This window comes from Ipomoea nil, unplaced genomic scaffold (genome assembly GCF_001879475.1).
Source record: "Ipomoea nil cultivar Tokyo-kokei standard unplaced genomic scaffold, Asagao_1.1 scaffold2701, whole genome shotgun sequence".
Lineage (NCBI taxonomy): Eukaryota > Viridiplantae > Streptophyta > Magnoliopsida > Solanales > Convolvulaceae > Ipomoea > Ipomoea nil.
The window spans coordinates 296055-319981 of NW_017619129.1; the positions used below are offsets into that span (position 1 = coordinate 296055).

The window sequence follows — 23927 nt, forward strand, 5'->3', positions numbered from 1 at the left end:
ATTAGTACTTTTAGATTTTTGTTTTGATTTTTTTGTCCATATTGATGCTTTTAATTAATGTCATTATATTAGGATTAATTACCTTGATTTTTTATTTTTGTATTATTAAAACATTTATTCCCATTATAGAGTCATACACAACCAAACATTAATATTGGTAATCATTCCAATTCCACCCTACTACCAAACATTTAAAAGTACTCTCGCCAAAACATATGGTTAAATGTGTTGATAGTATATGTGATTGCATTTGCTCAGAGGACCGGACCACCCATAGGAATTTGCATTTGCTTTGGATCAAGCCCTGTGCAACTTCACACATTTGCTCATCCTTCAAGTTGACTAAGCTCCCGAAAGATAAATACACAACCGAACCAGTTTCCTGGGAGTCAAGCCACTCCATGCAGTCATTATTGTTTGGCTTGAAAAGACTCAGGCCATAGTTGTCATCGTCTCTTACTCGCTTGTCTAGGTACATTGATGGAAGTAGTGGCCCGATAGTAATGACTTTGAGTGAAAATTGGCTAGCCATCCACTCCAGTACCTAAGAGAATCAAGCAAGTACTTGTTAACCATACATTAAACCAGGGTTCTTGTTTAGTGGCCAGGTAAAACAATGAAAAGTTAAGCAATCTTTCAATCTACCAAAACCAACTACAATTGAGTTCAACAGTTTAAAGAACAAGAGATCATGTCCAAATGAGTTTGAGAGCAGTCATTTTAATCCATTTCCAAAGTTAAGCAATCTTCATTTTAATCCACTTCTAGGGAGGCCTGTAGGTCAAGATTTGATCCCAACTAAGGATATTTTGGGAATATAGTATATAGGTCCCTCTTTTTCAGTTTATCTCTTATTGTGAATATTGAAATTAAACCTAGCAACCCAAAATTGACCAATAGTTTAAAATAAACTGCTTCAATGGAATAAAAATTAACACTTAAGGTGGGCTACACAGAACAGCAATTTCATTTTCAAGATAAAACTGTTGCAATAATCTAAAATATCTAAGCAGAGAGAGAGGCATACCTCCTTTCTGCTTTCTGCGTATTCAAATTTCTGCTCAAAACAAACCGCAGTAGGGAAGAATAGGAGCTCTTATTGCGAACAAAAGATGGGAGATCATTCAACCCCAATGGTGGCATTGAAGGCAGTGACACGGTTGATGGTATACTGCAAAAACAGCACATGATTGGCTGTTAAATGCAGCAGCTCTCAGGCCTAGCTGGTGCACTAAGTCAGCCACCCATGGCATGATTGAGTCGTATAACACAGTGGTCAAAAAAACCCAGAATCAGTGACTTTAGACATGATCTCAGCCAAGTTATTGGAGACTAAGTCCTTGAGCCAGTCAGAAATGGCATCAAAGCCAGAATCTGGTTTCACACCATCGGGGATAGACTCAATCCTGATTAGGCTTGAACTTACCTGTATGCATGCACTAGTTGATGTTGGGGTAATGACTATCACCCCAACTCCTCTTGAGGCTAAACGCTTTGAGAGTTGAATCATCGGGGTTATGTGACCATGTATAGGGTAAGGAATAACCAGAACATGATTTACAGTAGACATTTCAGCCATCTCTGGTCTTTCTACCCCTCTCAACTTCAAAAACTTGAATTGACAGTTCCTATGCTTCAAATGTAAAACTGTTATCACTTATCAAGCAACGCCGCAACAGTATGCTAATAATCTTGTATATTTGCAAAACTAATTGTCAAAAAATTGAGGTTGGGCTCAACCAAAGTTGTACATTTTGGATTATATTGAATGTATAAAGTCTCAATTTGTGAAAACAGCTTAAATAACTGCTTGTTAAAGATAAACATTGTCCAACTTCCAATCTTCATTGAACTCAATATGACGTTGTCACTAAATGGCCTTTTATAAAAATAGTTTTAAACCTATTCTAATAAATTGATTTTAAAAACACAGAAAATAAAGCTTAAAAAACTTTTTTCAAGGGCCATAAACACTTTTCCACAAGCCTATTCAAACATGATAAACAACAGCTCAAGTGTTTATGTAGTAAATAAGTTTTACATTAGTTCTCATCCAAATCATCCAAACAGTGGCTAAACCATTCTAGTCCCATACTCGCACATTATAATCATGAATTCTACATATTATGCATATTTACACAAAATTAAATTTGGGAAATTGCTGAAAAAATTCCGGCAGATTATCCCATAATTAGAACACCAAATAAGGAACTCAGTCCTCAAGACTATGCCAAATTCAACAGGGCATTCAAGCAACAGAAATTTCTTCTCAGCTCCCTAACCTTTCTATTAGTCAAGTTTACAAGTGGTTTACAAGTAAAAAAGGCAAGCAACACCTTGTAAAGGAGGTGCTCGGTGAACCAAGGAAAACATTTCACATCACATTACTAACACACAATGGCTCCAAATTAACTATAAGTACCAAGGAATTCACTTTGCGGTGCTCTTTTTTACTTCTAATGCACAGCAACTTATAAATATTAACCAAGGAATCCACTTTATGGTGCTCAGTTTTACTCCTAGCACAGAAACGGCTTATAAATAATAACCAGGGAATCCACTTCACAAATTTGAACTTCTTACTAACGCACAACAGATTACATTTATATATAACAGATTAACAAAGGAAAATTAGAATGGTGCTGTTAGATTTATATATTAGTTTTTACGGTGGACTTTCATTGATAGTTATGGAATTGTTAGGCTTTCTTTAGATCTGAATTTGGATTTGGAGAACTAATAATTAACTAGTGTTAGCCTGTAAAGTTGCATAAACATAGTATAACCCATAAACCTCTTATTTCACACAAAAGAAATTAGTCATTACAACACAATGGGAGATGAATACTTATATTTCAAAGATAACCCAAACCCATATAAAATCTCACTTCACAACATAAAGAATAATTAATTAATGAAGAAAAGATAAACTAGTAAACCTAAGCCAGACCAATTAAAATTAGAATAAAGTAAATTACACTTCAGTCTAATTTTAAATTAGTATGGCTTAGAATCGAATTTTTAAAAATTGCATATATTCAAGAAGCATTAGAAGTCCAATGGGATCACTGATACAACAAAATAAACCCATATAGTAAATTCCAATTCCAATTCAAAAAATATAAATAACTAAAGAATGAAAACTCAAACAAAGATCGTCAACAGAAAACAACACTAAGATTGCATGGTTTATCACTTTATCCTGTTGAAAAATTTGCAGAAATAGTTAAAAAGCAATATGATGTTTTAACCAGAAAAATGAGCCAAAAGTATAATGAAAACTCTTACAAAGAAAAAAAAAAAAAAAAAAAAAAAAAAAAAAAAAAAAAAAAAAAAAAAAAATTCTCTTGAGCAGTGCTAGGTTGCCCAGTCCCTAGAAAAGAAGAGTTTGGGTAAAGTTTTATACTGAAGTTGAAGAAAAGTGTGAAACATGTATGTATCCCTTCCCTTCCCCATATATAATCCTAACTATAATAAAACCAAATAGTTTTGGTGAAAAATTCCCACCCAAAGCATACGATACTGTTTGGTTAAAACATGGATTACACTGTTTTATATTGGGAAACGCTCCCATTAACGCGTGAAGAAGATTATATTGTTTTATTATATTGGGAAACGAAGATTACGGCTGATTAAATCGTATATTGCTTTTCCAATGAAATTTCAAATTTGCATTAAAATCCTTGGTAAGCGTATCGTTCTTTTTCTGTTATAGATACAAGGCATGCGTAAACCAATGGCTATATAAGACTTCTATTCGAATACAAACATTACAACGAAAGCTAATCAGAATACATCTTAGGACTTTCATGGCTCTTATATACATGCTTGGTCGTAAAACAAGAAGCACAATCAAAGTTAGGGTGGTGCATACATATAAAATCCTAGAAAGAAAAGGCTTTTCTACAATCAAGTGCAAAGAGTTCTTCTTTCATGATCAAGAGGTATTTACATCTACCAAATTGTTGATTAAAAATCTTTTTTGTTTTAATGCATATGCACTGTCCAGATTGCATTTTTTTCTTAACATGGCAGTGAAAAGAAGATGGTTGTACAATGCATGATCCTGTTGGGGGCTGCAATTTAGTGGTAAAAAAATGAAGTAATTTAGTGGTAAAAAAATGAAGTACCAAGAGAACATGCATTCTCTATGAAATTTTCAGTAAGATCTATATATATAAAATAGGACTTTTTCATTAATCATATTACTATTTCTATACTTTAAATAATCAGTCCTATAAGCCTTATGTGGAGAAACACTCATTCTGTTTCTTTATCTTGATTTATGTTTCTATCATTTAAAATACAATGTATTGTCATGTAGGCTGCTGTGGAGGAATCATATTTCAGGAAAATATGATAATAAGCTCTAATAATCAATGCAGCAGGACAATATTAAATGTGTAGAGAACTGTTACTATTCCAAGATGATATGCAGTGGGAAACCACTATTTTAGTTGTACGATTCAATTTGATGAAACAGCAAAATAGTGAAAGGATGGAGAAACTAACATGCTCAGCAGTGATATGAAGGAAGAGGAAACATCCTGGGGATAACAAAGGTACCATCCATTCATATGCTCTCAATGTTCTTAAAAAATATTGAATGCAGCAAAAGATAGTGATATACCTAGGTCGGAAAAAACGTATAACATCAGATTTTAAAGGACAAAGAAAAAAGAACTGATTTCCATGTTAAAGAGTACACAAAATTTGAGAACTCAGTTTAAGTGTATAGTGGGGGATACAACTGATAATCAGAAAGTGTACTGAATAAGCACAGCTTTGATATTATGATATTGAATCACATATCTGAAAAAGTAGACCTTTGTATAATTTTAGTATACTATAATAAAGCAACAAACTTTTGGAATTAAAATTGATAAAATTCTTCCTGCTCAATGAAAATGCAGTCATTTAGGTCTGTAATAACAGTAGGAGTAATTTGCTGCCAATCAGTTCCAAAATTATATGTACACTTGACAGATATATCAAACAACTAACAACACAGAATAATGATATTAATTGGATGGGCATGCTTCCCTTAATATCAATAATGATTTTCACAGTTTTTTTAATTGAAGCATATTATGTGAAATGAATCTTTAAACAAAGCATAATATCAAATCTATATTGCACTTCTTAATAACAGTCTATAATGTAAACAGATACAGGGAATCAATTAAGCAACTTTTAGACTAATTGTCAAGACAACTTTGATTAAGGATGTTTAGGTAATGACAACTTTAATTTCTTAAAATTTAGGTGATCTCAATTTCAACATTACAGAGGAGGAAATCAAATCAATTCCAATATACAAAGTGGAATTTAAGTCCTTTGCTTGCAGAAATCAAGTCGATCCAAGCAACAGAGAGAGAGGGGGAAATCAAATCACCTTGTTATATAGCTCGTAGAGTCAGAAGGTTATCGGCAACTTCGAGTCTTCAACTTCACGTGGTCGCCAACGTCGTAGACTCGTAGCATTCTCTGACCAAGTCGTATATATGGAGTAGCACTTTCCACTGAATTTCACTTTCATTCTCCTCTCTCTGGGCGAGCATTCAGAAGATCTGAGATCGATCGGGAAGGACGGAGATCTTCGCAATATAATTGGAATTAATCTCAGCATTTTTACACATTGCTCAACTTTAGATTTTTTTAAAAAAAGAATTTCAAAATGTTTTAGGATTTAAATGTATGGAATATTATTACGGAGTACTTCGTAAACATTTTATTAAATTTTATTGTACCATAATTTGAATTAAACGAATATTAAAAAAAAAAAAAAAAAAAAAAAAAAAAAAAAAAAGTACTAGAGTGGTAAAAATCAAAATTGACTTTTACATCCAAAAATAAGAATAAGAAGGGTTGCAAGATAACGCAACCCGTTCAACTTGGTTAGACTATTAACTTGATAATCACAATATTACAAATTTGACTATTAGTAACCTAGGTTGGTTTACCTCTTTATGATTCTTTGTTGTTTAGAGTTACAAGACGAGTTTAGTCCGTCCATCCAAAATTCTTGCAATTGACATTTTTAACTTTTAACTATCTATTTACTTCTAAAGTAACGGGGAAGTGTGGTTACAGACTTATTAATCATTTTTTACTTTTTTTTTTTGAAGGAAAGGGAATATACTAAATCAAAGCCGAAATACAACTAGGCGGGTGAGAATCCCACACCCTAAGAACAGAAGAAAAATCAGTAGTCTGTGCAAGCACATGAGCTACGTAATTCACTAACATTTTGACATAGCGAACAAAAACGTTCCTAATGCCTCTAGCAATAACACGACATTGTTCAATAATCAAACTGACATACGAAAAGTCTTGACTAACGGAATTAAAATTATTACAAAAAAGTTTAAATAATCTGACTCCACTATGTACGTTGTGGCCGTACGAGTTTTGATCCATGATAGAGCTTCTCTGGCTTGATCAATTTTAGTTGACTGACCTAGTCAGCTAAAAAATGTGTTTGGTAATTGACTTTTTGTATTGATTGATTGTCCTTAATCAACCAAATGGGAAACACTGCTTTGAACAACGCTTTCTATCAACTTATTGGTTTATGTATTAAAAAGACATTTAACCTTGAAAATGTCTAACATGTCTGCAAGAAATCAAACTTAACAACAAATATAACTATCATACCATCAACAAAAATCAAGAACAAAGAAATCAAACTTTTAGCATGATAATAACAAAGAAAACCAAATTAAAAAATGAAAAAAAAAAAAAAAACAAAAAAAACAAAAACAAAAACAAAAAAACAAAAAACAAAAAAAAACAAAAAAAAAACAAAAAACAAAAAAACAAAATACAAAATACAAAATGTTATATAGAAATTTTTTACAGTAAATCAAAAATCATTATCAGCCATTTCACATATTCTTATTCTTTCATCTTCTTTCAATCGTTATACCTTACACCACGGCGCGCGTAGCACTATGCGTCGTGCGCCTCCCAAAACGACGTCGTTTTGGGAGGCGCGGTAGGAAGTTGCTGTGATTATGTATATTTGTTCACACAATTATGTATATTTGTTCATACAATTATGTATATTTGTTCATACAGTTATGTACATTTTTTATACAATTATGTACATTCTTTTTGTACAATTATGTACATCCGAATAAGAAAATATGTGTGTATTATGTTAAGAGTTGATGTGTATTATGTTAAAAGTTTATGTTTATTATGTATTATGTTAGATTATGTGTATTATCTTTTAAAAAGAGTATGTATATTTTGTTATATAATTATGTATATTCATGTATACAATTATGTGTATTCTAGTATAACATTATGTACATTTTTGAACAGGATTTTTTTTAAAGAAAAAATAACTGCCATATACTGGGGCGGAAAATTTCAAAAAAAAAAAAAAAAAAAAAACGACGTCGTTTTGCATCTGGGAGCACAATGCAACGCGCGCCGTGGTATATATATATATGATATAAATTGCCATCTTCTTTCATTGGATTTGCTCTCCTTCCACCACCCCCCACTACGTTTTTCTTTCGGCTATCCCTTCTTCTTCCGCCTCTAATCATGGGTTTAGGTTTTGAAGATGCAATTGACCCAAAAAATAAGCGTACAAATGTCTGTTATGGTGGATGCTCAGACTATCAATTGTCCAATTGTTATGCCGTGGAACCGTGTCCACCTTGCAAGATGGACACGGTTCTATGTTCAGCTCTATGTTTATAATTATATTTAATGTTCATAATTTTTGTACTTCATATTCACAATTAATGAACTCTATATTCACAATTATAGAACTCTTTGTTCATAATTACTGAACTCTATGTTCATAATTTTTGAACTTCATATTCACAATTATTGAACTCTATATTCACAATTACAGAACTCTATGTTTATAATTATAAAACTCTATGTTCATAACTTTTAAACTCTATATTCACAATTATGACAGTTTTTGAATCATGTTCACCTTGCAAGGTGGACACAGTTCCACAGCATAATTTGCCTCAGATTACATCTGTTGAAGTGATGGGGTCCAATATGAAAGCAAATATTGGACCCAAGAAATAAATTTGAGTACATGTCAAAAAGGAAAATCTTAATTTGAGAATGTTATGACTGGTTAGATTTGTTTGATGACAATGTGCTCTGTTTCTTGTCATCTTTTTCGATCTATACATACTAATTGATTATTATACTCCTTATTTTTAAAAATTGGAAATGTATAATTATTCATGTCTCGTTGTTGATTATATATATATATATATATATATATATATATATATATATATATATATATATATATATATATATTGTGATGGTTAAATACTTAAATGTGTTGATATTATATGTGATTGCATAATAATAATAATACATTACGGTAGTTTGATTCTTCTGAACTTTTTTATATCAAATTATTAACAGCATTTTCTTGAACCCTAATAATAGGGCGCCTAAAGTTACGTACTTTGGACGCCTATTATTTGGATGGGCTTAACAATAGGTGTCCAAAATTCTATAACTTTGGACGGCTATTATTTTGCACTTTGGACAGGTTAACAGTAGGCGTCCAAAGTTCTAAAACTTTGGACACCTATTCTTTTTAATTAAAAAAAATAAAAATAAATTATATAGTGACATTTTAATTACAAAAATACCACCGTCCTACACTTTAGGTGTCCAAAGTTCAAACTTTAGACGCATATTCTTAGATTTTTTTTTATCTTTCTTGTACTACGCCCAATTAAACTTTTATTACTTTTTTTTATTAATAAATAAATAAATTAATTAATATTAAGAAAAATTTGAGCGGAAAAGTTGAAGAGGACGATTTTACTTTTATTAATAGTATAGATAGATAGATGAATTAATATTCATATTAGTTTGGACGAGAAAGTTGAAGAAGATGATTTTACTTTTATTAATAGGTTAGATAGATTTTTCATAATGTTAATTTTAGTATTAGTATATAAAAATTATATATTTAAAAACTACATTAAAAGTACTATTTAACACATAAAAAATAAAAATAATTAAAAATACTAAAAGAAATAAGTAAAGAAGAAAGAGTTAATTTGACCAATAAATAATAAATAAGACATGAGATAGATGGAGTAAATAAATAAAATTTAGCAATAATAAAATAATATAAAGTGTTTGACTTCCAAAAGTTTTTCTTAATATTATTTCATGATGTGACTTATAATTATTGAGTGTCGTAAATTGGCTTACCACACATTTTTAATTATACACTAAAGTAACTAAAGGATATATAGTGTCACTTTAGAGGAGAATTAAAGAGAGAAATTTTAGGGCGAATGTTTAGCATGACAAATTAATGTGGGGATTGTAGTTCACACAGCTATGTAGACCACGTTCTAAAACGACGTCGTTTTGATGTTAAAAAAAATTACTTCCTCTGCGTGCGTGTTAGAATAATGATCATTCTGGGTAAAATATTGTACTTTATGTGTTAGAAAAATGTACTTTATATGTGTTAATATAATAAAATTTTTGGGGTAAGATAATGTATTTTATGAGATAGAGTAATATAATTTATGTGTTAAAATAATGTATTTTAATTTATGAGTTAAAATAATGTATATCATACTTTATGTGCTAGAATAATGAAATTTCTAGGATAAGATAATATATTTTATGGGTTGAAATAATGTATACTTTATGTGTTAAAATTATATATTTTTATGAATTAGAATAATATACTTTATATGCTTTTGGACCATGTTCTACACATCTCCACGCAATAATGATTGGTTTAGCATTACTACAAAATAAGCCCTTAATAAATTTAATAAAAATAAACTCAATCATTATTACATGGACCATGGTCCACACAATTATGTGGATCATAAATAAAAAGTATATTTTTAATACACTAATGGTACATTATTTATGTACATAAGGTACATTTTTTGAAAGTACCTTTTTAATATACTAAGGGGTACATAATGTACGTAAGGTATATAATGTACCTTCAATACAAAAATAATGTACCTACAATATAAAATAATGTATTTTTAATATATTAAAAATGTATTTGATATTCATGGTCCACACAATAATTTTCCAAATAAACTATAATTGGTCAAAAACTATTTTTAAGTTGTCATTATTAATCCAGGACTCGAGCCCAATATATTGTGATGGAACCCTGTATCTTGGATTGTTTCCTATTCCTATTTTTTAGAAAAAGTATCATATTCCTATTAGTAATAGACTAATATTATTCTATATATATTCACGAAAGAGTATCATATTCCTATTAGTAATAGACTAATATTATTCTATATATATTCATGAATGAGTAGAGTATTTTATTATTGTTTTCTTCTCCCAAATATAACACACACGTATTCTAAATCCGTGAGCGAGTATTCTATCTATTCTGCTAGACATGGAGGACGATTACACGCATGTGGGTCCTTTGTATTTCATCATTATAGTGGTAGGGGTTTGTTTGTGGTATGCATGTTTGTGTTGGTGTCCCGTCAACACGCCACCTCGAACTGCGGCGGCGCAGCCGCGCAACAGACTGGCGAGAAGGAGCACCGGCGGCAACAACATTAATGTGGAAGCACAAGTAGTCCCAGAAGTAAGGTTAAATATTAAAAGTTTCGAAGAAGGGAGCGTAAAGGGAGAGGAGAGAGAAAATGAATGTGTTATTTGTATCACCGGTTTTCAGAAAGGAGACATCTCCACCGTTCTATCATGCAAACATAAATTTCATTCAGATTGCATTGCTATTTGGTTGGTACTTCATCAAACTTGCCCCATACGTAGAGCTAGTACTGTTCAGCCTGTTTCATAATCTCTAACGATTACCTTGTTTCTTGTACTTTTTTTGTCATCTTTTTCAATACATACTGATCAAGATTCTTGATTCCTTATTTTAAAAAATTGGAAATATATTAGGGTGTCTTTGGTTTGGTTCATGGATTTACACATTAGGAATGACAAACAAAATTATAGTGTTTGGTTGACAACTTTTTAAGAAATTTGACTATCCTTCAATTAAAAATCTCATTCCTAATTAAAAAGTGTATCATTTCATCTTATTGGTAATCTAATTTTTAAATATGGATTAATACTTTTAGATTTTTGTTTTGATTTTTTTTTGTCCATATTAATGCTTTTAATGTCATTATATTTGGATCAATTACCATAATTTTTTATTTTTCAAAATAAACCCATATAGTAAATTCCAATTTCAATTCAAAAAATGTAAATAACTAAAAAATGAAAACTCAAACAAAGATCATCAACAGAAAACAACACTAAGATTGCTTGGTTTATCCTGTTGAAACATTTGCAGAATTATTTAAAAAGCAATATTATGTTTTAACCAGAAAAATAGCCAAAAGTATAATGAAAACTCTTACCAAAAAAACAATTTATCTTGAGCGGTGTTAGGTTGCTCAGTCCTCAGAAAAGAAGAGTTTGAGTAAAGTTTTATATTGAAGATGAAGAAAAGTGAGAAACATGTATGTATCCCTTATTCCTTTCCCCATATATATTATAAGGCACTTTAGCTCAGTTAATGGTGCTGGGGAAATCTCATTTTCGTAAACTTGTTGACTTCAAACCAAATTAAGGAAATTTTAAAAAAGAAAACATCACTATTTTAGTCTTCGAATTTAATTGACAAAATTTTAAATTATTTGAGAATCAAATTAATTCACGTTAAAAATTAGTGACTACATTAACAATTGAGAAACAATTGAAAGATTCAAATAATAATTTTCTCTTTTTACAAAAAAATTAAGTAATCTTAATTTTGCTAAACTAGAGCTACTCCACGGAAGGGAAATCAAATCAATTTCAATTCAATATACAAAATGAAAAAAAAAATTATATAGAATTTTTTTTTACAGTAAATCAGAAATCATTATCAGCCATTTCTCATATTCCTATTCTTTCATTGGATTTGCTCTCCTTCCACCGCCCCCCACAACGTTCTTCTTCCGCCTCTAATTTTGGGTTTAGGTTTTGAAGATGCAATTGACCCAAAACAATAAGCATAGAAATGTCTGTTATGGTGGAAGCTGAGACTACCAATTGTCCCAAGTTTGAAGTTGAGAGTTTGGTTCCAGCAGATAGATAGTAGGGCAGTCAAGTCTCTGTCGGTGTTAGAGTCGAATTCCTTCTCCTCTGTCACACCATTTCCCGAATCCCCAGTGAGGGATTGCAACATTTTTTCATTCCCAACTCCATTTCTGCTTCCTTTCTGGTACCATATCAACACTCTTCAATTCTTCAGTGGAGGTCGTCGGCGATTTGTGTTCTGAAAGCTTCTCCGAGAGTGAAATATGTAACGGTCATAATTTCTCTCTCTTTTCTCTTATTATTATTTTTTATTTTATTTTATTTCCTATTCCTATTCCTATTATTAGTTTCCTAATCCTATTACTAATATTATTCTATATATATTCAGAAGTGAGTAGAGTCTTTTGTTGGTCCTTTGTATTTCGTGATTGCAGTTGTAGGAGTTTGTTTGTGGTGTTCCTTTGTAAGGTGGTGTTCCGTCAGCACGCCACCTCCAACTGCGGCGGTGGGAGGGAGCACAAGCGGCAACAACAACAACAACGTTAATGTGGAAGCAGCACAAGTAGTCCCAGTCCAAGAAGTAAGGTTAAATGTGTTGGAAAAATAGCATTAAAATGATATTTTGAGTGATTATTTTGTGGTACAAATATATGTGGGATCCACTTCCGATTTGGGTCGGGTCAAGGTGGATTCGGGTTCTTCGTAGTGAGACGAAGAATTTGATATAATGTACGCTCAAAATGGGTAATAGGTGAATGAGAAATTGATTCTCAAAGTGAACCTATTTGAGAGAAGTCAAAATTTAAGATTAATGCTAATCAAGAATTAGCATTAGATTCGTGCTACTTATGTTTCGTTGTAGCACTTTCGTGTTGTGCCAATCAGGCATGCTAGTATTTAAATTATTAAAACACTATGCATGTGCTGGCAGCACATCACGTGCAACTTAAATTTGATAAGCTTTGAAAGCTTAATTATGGAAATTGGGGTGATGCATTATGCATGTGGACGAAAGTTATGCAATTAAAACATTGAAAGCTTAATTAGTGAATTAAGCTTTTGAGCTCCTTTCGTGTGAGCTACTTTCGTGCTGCACGAGTCAATGCTATGTGCATTGATTCGTGCCACACCGTTTCGGTACTTTGCGGACCATTCGGGTGTGGTTTTCGGTCCCAATTCGTTAACCTTTTGGGTTTGTACGGACTTCTCGGTCACTCAGATATTTGAAACGGGTCGTTATGGTCGGTACGAATTAATCGGATATTAAGTTCGTGACCGTTGATATTATTTCGATAATAAGTACGACCGTTTCAAACGTTATAATTCAATTTTTAAATTGAATTTATGTTGGTTAATGTGTCATGATGATGCTATTTAGTACCAATCTCCTATATAAAGATGTGGTGGGAGCAACCTTTTTGAAAACAATGTTAGAAAGGAAGTGAACGTGAGGGAAGAACAAGAGAGACACAACACACAAAGATAAGCACATTTTCTTCTCAAAACTCTACTCCTACTTCTTTCTAGCTACTGTGTTTTGTCCGTGCTCTAGTTCGCCGGGTTCGTTCGTTTGGGTGCTCAAACGTCGAACCGTTGTACGTTTTATCCTGGGAAACCTAGGCCACAACGCTCCTAGCACTTTTGGGAGGTGGCAAATAAAGTTTTAAGGAAAGACAGGCACTTTGCCTAACTCGTACATTTCTTTCTTTCTTCTTCTTTCTTGTTTTGGATTATGCTCTAAGCAAAAATCCGTTCTTTCTTGTTGTTTTGGAATTATAATCTAAGGATTATATTTTTTTTTGGTTGATATATATTGGTATATCTTTTTCGTAGATATACATGTATATATAACCGTTAGGTCCGTTTTATATATATTTGTGTGTGTATATATATTTCGGATATATATCCAATAATATTTTATATATATTTCGTGTGTATATATATAAATATTATTTTACAGATATTAAATCGATTGTGGTTCATTATCTCCAACAATCTTAAAACCTTATATATTTTTGATAATGAACAAGTCGATGGATTCCAAAAGTGTTGGATCCGTGAATGTTGCTCGTGGTGCACATTCAAATGGTCGGAACGGCAACGATGTTGCACATTCCGTGATGCCAGTTGATGGCAGCAACGTTGGAAATAATATTTCCATGAGAGTTGCAAAAACACACGATGGTGCTCCGGGAACTTTGGTTCACGATCCGGTAGACCTGTGGCTAATGGCACACAATTGGTACCTATTGTGTTGTCTAGTGGATCGGCTAAAAGCCACGAAGGATCCTATGATGGTGTAATAACTACATGGTCTGAGGACTATTGTAGTGTGACCAATGACTTCAACCGTAATCAAAGGAAACTTAAACGGAAACTTAGCTTTCAAGAAGATTACGAGAAGAAGGAAAAATGCCACTATGAAGCGAACCGTCATCCTGGTGAGAAGGTTGAGGACAACTTCGCTATGTTTAAAACATGTGGATGGTTGGACGAGTGAGGTCACAACCATAGGTACCCCGATGTGCCCTATGGACCACCCTTTGTGGAGTGGACGGTTGAGAATGGAACAAGGCACACGGGTTTGAAGGATCACTACGAGATAGGAATAAGGAAATATGTTTCCAATGTATTTTCCTATTTATTTATTTTGAATAAATGTTGTAGTATCCTTGGAATATTTTTATTTGAATAAAAAATATAATTGTTCCATTGAGTTGAATCTTGGTACATACGAATTATTAACTAGAATAATGTCAAATGTATAAAATGATTCAATATAGGTGCGTAGTGCATCACGGGGCATTATGTGGAAAATGCTAAAATGGCTTAACGGCCAAAATGAAATGTAACAAGCGTGTTACATGTTGAAATCCCGTAACGAACTTCGGTTCTAGTTCATGTAGAACGATACGGATTTCAAGGATCAATTTGTCAAAAATTGGGATAACTATATAATCGTGAGCGTCACAGCTCAAGTGTTGAATATTTTATATAATATTCTAAGAACGATTATATGAGTTTGATTCAACTAGTTGGAAAATTTGGTTGATTTGTTCTCGTTAATTGTGTTATAACTAACTTGATCAAAAATTCCAAATTATACTAGTATATTTAATTTGAGACAAATTGTGTTTTGGTGAATAGTGCTTTTGTAGCACTAGTGAAAAGTGCAATTTAATTTGGCACTTTGAAGTGCAAATTAGAACACTGCTATAGTGCTATTAAGCACTAGGTAGAGTGCCTAATTAGGTACTTTCGGCCACTTGGTGGCTGCACCTTTAGGTGTTGAAAACTTAAGCATTTGGTGCTTTGGTAATAGCAATAAAGGTGCTAGATTATGATTGGTCTTAATGCTAATCTACTTAGCTTAAACCTTTCGTATGTGGCTAATTAAATTTAGCGTTGTAAAAGTGTTATGTGATTAGCACGAAAGGAGGTTTTGGTTAATTGTGAAATTAACTAATAATCCTAGTGCCAAGTAGCACTGGAATTATAAGTCAAGCAACCAATGGTTGTTGTGAGTTTATAATTTAAAGCAATAAAGATTGCTTTGGAATCGATGCGTTAGTTTATAAGCAATGATTCGTGCTTGGTATAGCATGTTTCGTGCTTCACTACTAAGCACTGATTCGTGCTTCAATTTCGGAAGCACTGATTCGGGTTTGTGGCCTTTCGGTCAAAACCGAATGGATTCGTGAGGGTTAATCTGTTAGCACCTACGAGATGTGTTAGCGTGTAACACATGTTTATTCTTTAAAGAATAAAAAAGAGAAAAACCAAATTAATCGTGGATTAATGCGGTTACGAACAATCGATGTGGTGAAAAAAAAAAAAGAAACACCTATTGGTGATTTCAGCGCAAGCGTTAGTGTCGTACTCGAGCATCGAACGTTGTTGGCGAACATAAATATCAAGACGTTGATATGTTCGGGTCTTCCTCAAAGTATGTGAGGTGAGACAATACTTTGGACAAGTGAGTACCTTTTAAATAAGGTTACCCGCATGAAATTCTTACGAATTGTGGGTACGTAGGAAGTTTCCTACTAATGCCTGAAATGTGGGGGTGTCTTGCCAAAGTTGCGTATTGGTTCTTAGTACACGAGTCCAAGAGTTTGGATGTACATAAGAACACGAAAGATTGATTCAAGAAATTCATCGTTCTTGGAAGATGTATTTTTGTGAAGGATCAATAAAGGACCTAGCACGTTGAAAGGAACTTTCGGCGTAGCTATGATTGAAGGGTATGAAAGAGAACCCGAGCTCAAAGCTAGACGTAGCAAGAGAGCTAGGATTGGAAAATCCTTGGTCTAGATTTTTTGACGTACATGCTAGAATGTGACGCACATATCTAACTTGTTTACTAGAAAATAAATTGGACTTTCTGACAAGTTTGTTAGAAAACGAGCCTCGAACGTATGTAGAAGTGTTAACTTCTACAGATGGACCAACCCGAGAGAGGCTACCGAGAGTGAAGTAGATTCTATCTTAAAGAATCATACTTAGAACTGGTTGTTCTTCCTCCAGGTTGTAAAACCTCGGGATCCAAAGTGGATCACTAGTCGGAAGATAAAACCGGTTGATTATATTGAAGTGAAATGGTCATGCCTGTAATTGTAGATTACATGCAACGCGAGTGCCACGGTTACTTCGATATAAATATTCTCTTGTGATGAGAATAAAATCCATTAGTATGATACTTGCCAAAGAGCTGTTTAGCGAGACTTGGAAGTTTATCGAAATGGATGTATCGCTTTCTTAATAGACATGGAACAACCCGAGGGTTTTGTGGTTCCACGCTAGGGAAAGAAAATGTGTAATTGGTGAGATCATTGTATGGTTTGAAACAATTGCCTTAGTATTTGGCATGTAGGTTTTGATCATACAATGATGTGTCACGAGTTTAGTATAAACAAATGTGATAAATGTCTACGTAATGCGTACGATAGACGGTGAAATCACTGTTTGTTTATATACGATAAACTCAACGTGGGTAGTAACGATCAAATGATCAATTCTACCAGGAACATGTTAAGCTCGAGATTTGACATGAGAGGTGTGAGTTTGGCAGATTTAATCTTCGAGATTAAAATTGTGAGAAGACCGTATGGTCTCGTGTTAAGCCAATCTCGTTAAGTTTGATTAAATCCTTGTAAAGGATGATAATCAAGTGGCTTGGACACCGTTAGATACTAACGTACAACTAGCCAATACGAGTATTGTACTTCTCATGGAGAATACATTCAGATTATTGGTAGTTTAATTGTATCAAATGGGTTGTACTAGGCCGGATATTGCCTTAGTGGTTAACGAACTCGGTGACATACGAGTAACCCTAGTGTTATGCACTAGAAGGCAATAGTGAAAGTTATGAGATACTCAAGGTATGCTCGTGACATTGGACTGCACTAAGTGAGATATCAAGCTGTACTTGGAAAATATAGCATGGATATCAAAGGATACTAAGTCCATTAAAGGCTACGTCCTTACGTAGGCCAGTGCAGTCAGTTGGACGGAAATTCTCGAAATGAATTTGTGATAGCTAAGATCCGACGGGATCAAAGCTGAGAGCCTTACACTCGTGTCGCGAGCGAGTAGGCTGAATGGCTATGCCATTATTTCGAGAATGTTCCTAGTGGTGAACTCGTACCTCCAATTTGTGTGCATTGCGATAGTCAAGCCAAAATTGGTTAAGTACAGAGTTAAATGTGGAATGGTAAGTCTAGACTTATAAGTCGTAGATATAATACCATTAAACAATTTCTCACAACGGGAGTTATCTCTATTGACTACGTGATGTCAAAAGATAACGTAGCGGCCGCTAACTCGCTAACCCGAGGGTAAGCAAATGGTTGTGGAGAAATTGGAACGAGGAATGGGTCTAAAGCCCTTAGACTAAAAGTTCTATAGTGGACACCCAACCTAGCTGGTACCTAGGTTCAATGAGACAACTAAATTATGGAACGGAGCGTGTCACTGTGGGGGTCTCGGACTCCTTACCACTCCTCGTTAGAACAGTGACTCCCGCGCAAGGTTAGCATGTTGATGCTTTAATGATTCGAATGTCGGTTGACATGTGTGAGTATGCAGGATACTCGGAAAAGAATCACTTATGTGAGAGAGAAGTGATGGTCGCTTCAAAGGAGAATTGATGGGCGCAATTCTTCACAAACTCTTGCAGAACCAGGACGGTGACCCACGACCAAAATGGGCACACTAATGAGAACAGAGCATGGTTGGGAGGTTCCTGTGTGAGATATGTCATCGTCTACACAAACGGCAGTCGGTTCAAAGACATCGCGTTCTACCGTACAGCCAGTAGAGTAAACATATCTTCACAAGGGAAGGTTCAAAGGGTATAGTGATCCCTACCTATCCTATGCAGGGATCGACCGTTAAACACAGTTGTTTCCGATTTCAAAATACCCTGAAAATCATTTTTCATTCATGTGGGGGATTGTTGGAAAAATAGCATTAAAATGATATTTTGAGTGATTATTTTGTGGTACAAATATATGTGGGATCCACTTCCGATTTGGGTCGGGTCAAGGTGGATTCGGGTTCTTCGTAGTGAGACGAAGAATTTGATATAATGTACGCTCAAAATGGGTAATAGGTGAATGAGAAATTGATTCTCAAAGTGAACCTATTTGAGAGAAGTCAAAATTTAAGATTAATGCTAATCAAGAATTAGCATTAGATTCGTGCTACTTATGTTTCGTTGTAGCACTTTCGTGTTGTGCCAATCAGGCATGCTAGTATTTAAATTATTAAAACACTATGCATGTGCTGGCAGCACATCACGTGCAACTTAAATTTGATAAGCTTTGAAAGCTTAATTATGGAAATTGGGGTGATGCATTATGCATGTGGACGAAAGTTATGCAATTAAAACATTGAAAGCTTAATTAGTGAATTAAGCTTTTGAGCTCCTTTCGTGTGAGCTACTTTCGTGCTGCACGAGTCAATGCTATGTGCATTGATTCGTGCCACACCGTTTCGGTACTTTGCGGACCATTCGGGTGTGGTTTTCGGTCCCAATTCGTTAACCTTTTGGGTTTGTACGGACTTCTCGGTCACTCAGATATTTGAAACGGGTCGTTATGGTCGGTACGAATTAATCGGATATTAAGTTCGTGACCGTTGATATTATTTCGATAATAAGTACGACCGTTTCAAACGTTATAATTCAATTTTTAAATTGAATTTATGTTGGTTAATGTGTCATGATGATGCTATTTAGTACCAATCTCCTATATAAAGATGTGGTGGGAGCAACCTTTTTGAAAACAATGTTAGAAAGGAAGTGAACGTGAGGGAAGAACAAGAGAGACACAACACACAAAGATAAGCACATTTTCTTCTCAAAACTCTACTCCTACTTCTTTCTAGCTACTGTGTTTTGCCCGTGCTCTAGTTCGCCGGGTTCGTTTGTTTGGGTGCTCAAACGTCGAACCGTTGTACGTTTTATCCTGGGAAACCTAGGCCACAACGCTCCTAGCACTTCTGGGAAGTGGCAAATAAGGTTTTAAGGAAAGACAGGCACTTTGCCTAACTCGTACATTTCTTTCTTTCTTCTTCTTTCTTGTTTTGGATTATGCTCTAAGCAAAAATCCGTTCTTTCTTGTTGTTTTGGAATTATAATCTAAGGATTATATTTTTTTTTGGTTGATATATATTGGTATATCTTTTTCGTAGATATACATGTATATATAACCGTTAGGTCCGTTTTATATATATTTGTGTGTATATATATATTTCGGATATATATCCAATAATATTTTATATATATTTCGTGTGTATATATATAAATATTATTTTACGGATATTAAATCGATTGTGGTTCATTATCTCCAACAAAATGATAAAAGCTTCGAGGAAGGGAGCGTAAAGGGAGAGGAGAGAGAGAAGGAATGCGTTATTTGTATCACTGGTTTCCAGAAAGGTGAAATCTCCACTGTTCTCTGCCCATGCAACCATAAATTTCATTCGGATTGCATTGCTATTTGGTTGGCACTTCATCAGACTTGCCCCTTATGTAGAGCTAGTACTCTTCACCCTGTTTCATCATCTCTCGTCTAGATCACCCTGTTTCTTCTACTTTTTTGTCATCTTGATTCTTGATCAAGATTCTTGATTTGTTTAATTTTTTTTTTTTCTGATTCTTGATCAAGATTCTTGATTCTTTTATTTTTATTTTTTTTTTCTGATTCTTGATTCCTTTTTTTTTTAAAAAAAAATTGGAAATTAATGTAGAATTTTTCGTGTCTCATTATTGATTATGTTGTGATGGTTAAATGTGTTGAATAGTGTATGTGATTGCAAAATACATTATGCTTAAATAGACTTAGCAATTATGGACACGATCTCTTAACACAACACAAAATCGGACACAAAAATAACATATCAGATTCGGATTAGTATTTAGTCTTATTCCTGTCTCATTGTTGATTATGTTGTGATGGTTAAATGTGTTGATACATTGATCTCTTATATGTTATATGCCAATTTATAAATCTATGTACTGTAAATAGCAGACACAAACTCCTTAATGTTCGGCTTGAGACCAGCGGCGAAGACTTCAACAGTAGGAAAGATTATGGATGTCCAGCATACAGGAAAATGGCTGGTCCTGGCGGGCGCACTGGACCGGGATTCCGGCTCTCGGCCTTAGGTCTAAGTTGAACCGGATCGTCTCCTCCCGGGTTCGGTGCTCGCCGCCTCTGGTTCGCATTCACAGCTCTATCTGCATTCTCGGTTGGCCGGAGGTTGTGAAATAGTTTTCGTGGCAGGACGCTGAAACGGTTGATGTTTCGGCTCCGGTGCTGCTTGGACGACCACGGCCTCGGATATTATCCAGTATGTTCTAATTTGAAGCACTTTTGTCTGTGTGTAGTCTATAAGTGACCGATCCAATAGGTTAGTTTAAGAACAATAATACCTATGCATTTATGTTTGTGCTTGATATTGATTTATAGAAATTGAAGAACAACTATGTCAAGCTTTATGTTCATTAACTGCACCTTAATTGCATAAAAATTACAAGTATAGAGAATTTAGATATTTGTGTAATGGTTTTCTTTTAACTGAAAAGGTAAGATACTATACCTTTCCAGTTTCCACCCACAACCCATATGGAAAAAGAGAAACATAACACTTTAAGCAATCAAATCAAATGTTGGGCAGAAGTGTAAATCCGATCCAGTGATATTTCAACAATTTTTTTGGGTTAATAGTGTAAGGTGGTGTTAAAGTGGATAACAACATTGAATGATCCAAGGATTTAGTTAAAGATTTGATATTGCTTTGTCTATGTGATTATTAGATTATGCACTTCACTTTGGAGTGAAGTAGCATTGATTATTACTTGTGTCATTTTAGTGTGGAGATTTAAAGATTTGATATTGCTTGGTTGTCTTTTTACTAACAAGGTATCAATCCATTTTGGCTGGTTGTTTATAATAGTCATTGTCCATGTAAAGGCAGTATGCATAAATTTCTTCTTGTTTGTATGCAATGAGGTATGGAGGTTTGCGTTCCTTTCTAACACAACCAACATATGTGCTTTCTGCATACCTCTTTCAACTTTCATTCTAACTACATTGAGACATATAGTTCATCACTATCAGCCTCAATGTTGAGACATCTATTTGCAAATAATTTCATGTTCACTCCCTTAAAATCCTTTTTGATTGTGAAATGAAAATACAAGTGCTTTTATAACTTTATGGTTCTTAATTTCATAATGTACCCTGAAACTCCATTTCCCAAAGATGGTAAATTATATTCTCTCTGGATTAATGGCATGCTCATTTATTGAAGTTACTCGTCTGTTGTAATTGCAGTTTTTTCACCCTCTTCTAAGCATCTGCTACTTGCCTATGGCCGGCGTCATAGCTCTCTTCTTACACATGAATTCTTGAGGTAAGATGTGTTAAATTTTATCCCTTTTTTTTGTATAGGTGCCATTAAAATTTATTCCTTTTTCATCTCCTCCCGTAGTACTATATCACTCATGCTGGGATGTAATTATGATGTGCGCGTTAGTGTTACTCAAATGTTGCAAAACCACATTTTTATTAAAATATTCAGTTTGGAAGGGATTGCATACCAAAACATTCATTGAGACGACACTTGTCTTATTTTCTAATATTAGGCACTAGTTCAGTAGTCTTTACTAGTTCTAATCAAGATTCTTGATTCCTTATTTTTAAAAATTGGAAATGTATAATTATTCATGTCTCATTGTTGATTATGTTGTGACGATTAAATGTGTTGTCGGTGTTGATAGTATATGTGATTGCATAATATATTATGGTTAAATAGACCCGGCAATTATGGACACTACACGTTAACACAATACGAAACCGGACACGAAAATAAAAGATTAGTATTTAGCCTTAACATGTCCCGGGTCGTTAACGGGTTAACACGGGCCTGTTTTATTTAGTATTTTAACTTGTTAACTCATTTAATCCGTTAATATTATCGTGTTAACTCGTTTATACAAGCCTGTTTATAATCCGCTAAACCATTGTCAATGAATGAGATTACAAAACATATCATCATGAACATGACTAAGGATGATTTTTTTTATATATATAACTTAACTTTTTTTTTTTAATATATTAATAGGTTTAACGGGTTTCGTGTCATATCGTGTCGACACGACCCAAACCTAACATGTTAACAAAATGTGTCTATCGTGTCAACCTATTTAACCCGTTAACAAGTCGTGTTTGTGTTTGTATTAAAATTTTGATTCTGTACCTAGAGTAAAATAAAAATTTGTGTTGAAACATGAGAAACAGAAAACTACAGAATCTGTTAAGCTTAAATACCAAAACAACGTTGTTTTGATCCATGGTCCACAATACTATATGGACCCTAGTCCATAAATTGCCCAAAGTAAGGCCTTATTAAATTTAATAAGCAAATTATTCTGTGGACCTTGGTCCACCTTGCAAACTGGACAATACACAATTTACATATTGAATGTTTACAATTTTATAAAAGATAAATTGTGAACATTCAGTATTTAATTGTGTATTATAGATCCGGATCCATCTTGCAAGATGGACAATAGTCAAAGCTATAACAACTCAATTTAATAAAAATAAACTATAATGGGCCAAACAATATTTTTAAGCTATCATTTTGGGTTCCTTGTCGTCTGAGGAATTTCGCTGATACTTGGATGTGGCGGTTTCCGGCCGTCCCTGTAAAGGAAGAAGAAGAGGCTCAATTTTTTTTTTTTTTTTAATTTCACCTGAAATGACTAAATTACCCCCGAATTAAACAAATACGAATGGATTAAAAGATTCCGGCAACATTTGGCCAGTGATTTGGCTGGGATGACCAAATGTGTTAAAAATTGCATAGTTACGGGACTAAAGTGTTAGTTTCTAAAATAAAGTACTGAAATTAACAACACATCAATAGTCATAGGACCAAAAGTTTAATTTTCTCATTTTTTATTTATTTATTGCTTTAGGGGCATTTTAGATAGTTTTTCACGTAGTTTCCTTGCAAGTGGTTTCCTTTTAGATTATGTTTGCGTGATTTTAGGAAATTATAACCATGCATTTAGAGATTTTTTAGGTCGTTTTCCTTCGTTCTTCTTTTGGTTTTTGGGGGTGCCGGTAGTGACTATTCAACATAGCTTCACTTTTTGTTTTTGTTTTTTTTTTTTTTGTTTTTTTTGTTTTTTTGGTTCGTTATAATATGCTTTTAATTAGGTTTGTTGATAAATCTTTGATTTTAGGATGAGAGTACATTGTAGGCTGTTGAGTTGTGCATTGGGGCGCTAGGTGTGGTGCATCGTTGGACACCTTTGTGCACTCACAGAGTAAATGTTGTGCATTGCTAGTAGT

General features: G+C 33.7%; 1 long non-coding RNA gene and 1 pseudogene across 3 annotated transcripts; one reads left to right on the top strand and one right to left on the bottom strand.

Moving 5' to 3' along the window:
* Positions 1 to 156: 156 nt before the first annotated feature.
* Positions 157 to 11467, bottom strand: LOC109155311 (annotated as a pseudogene).
* A 472-nt stretch (positions 11468 to 11939) lies between these two features.
* LOC109155312 lies at positions 11940 to 22094 on the top strand. 3 transcript variants are annotated; one of them, XR_002049885.1, is made up of 4 exons: positions 11940 to 12325; positions 12489 to 12634; positions 20592 to 20913; positions 21900 to 22094. It is a non-coding gene; the product is annotated as an uncharacterized LOC109155312 (long non-coding RNA). The 3 variants fall into 3 exon arrangements; XR_002049886.1 differs by having other exon boundaries at positions 11940 to 12634; positions 20589 to 20913; XR_002049884.1 differs by having other exon boundaries at positions 11940 to 12634.
* The last annotated feature ends 1833 nt before the right edge of the window (positions 22095 to 23927 follow it).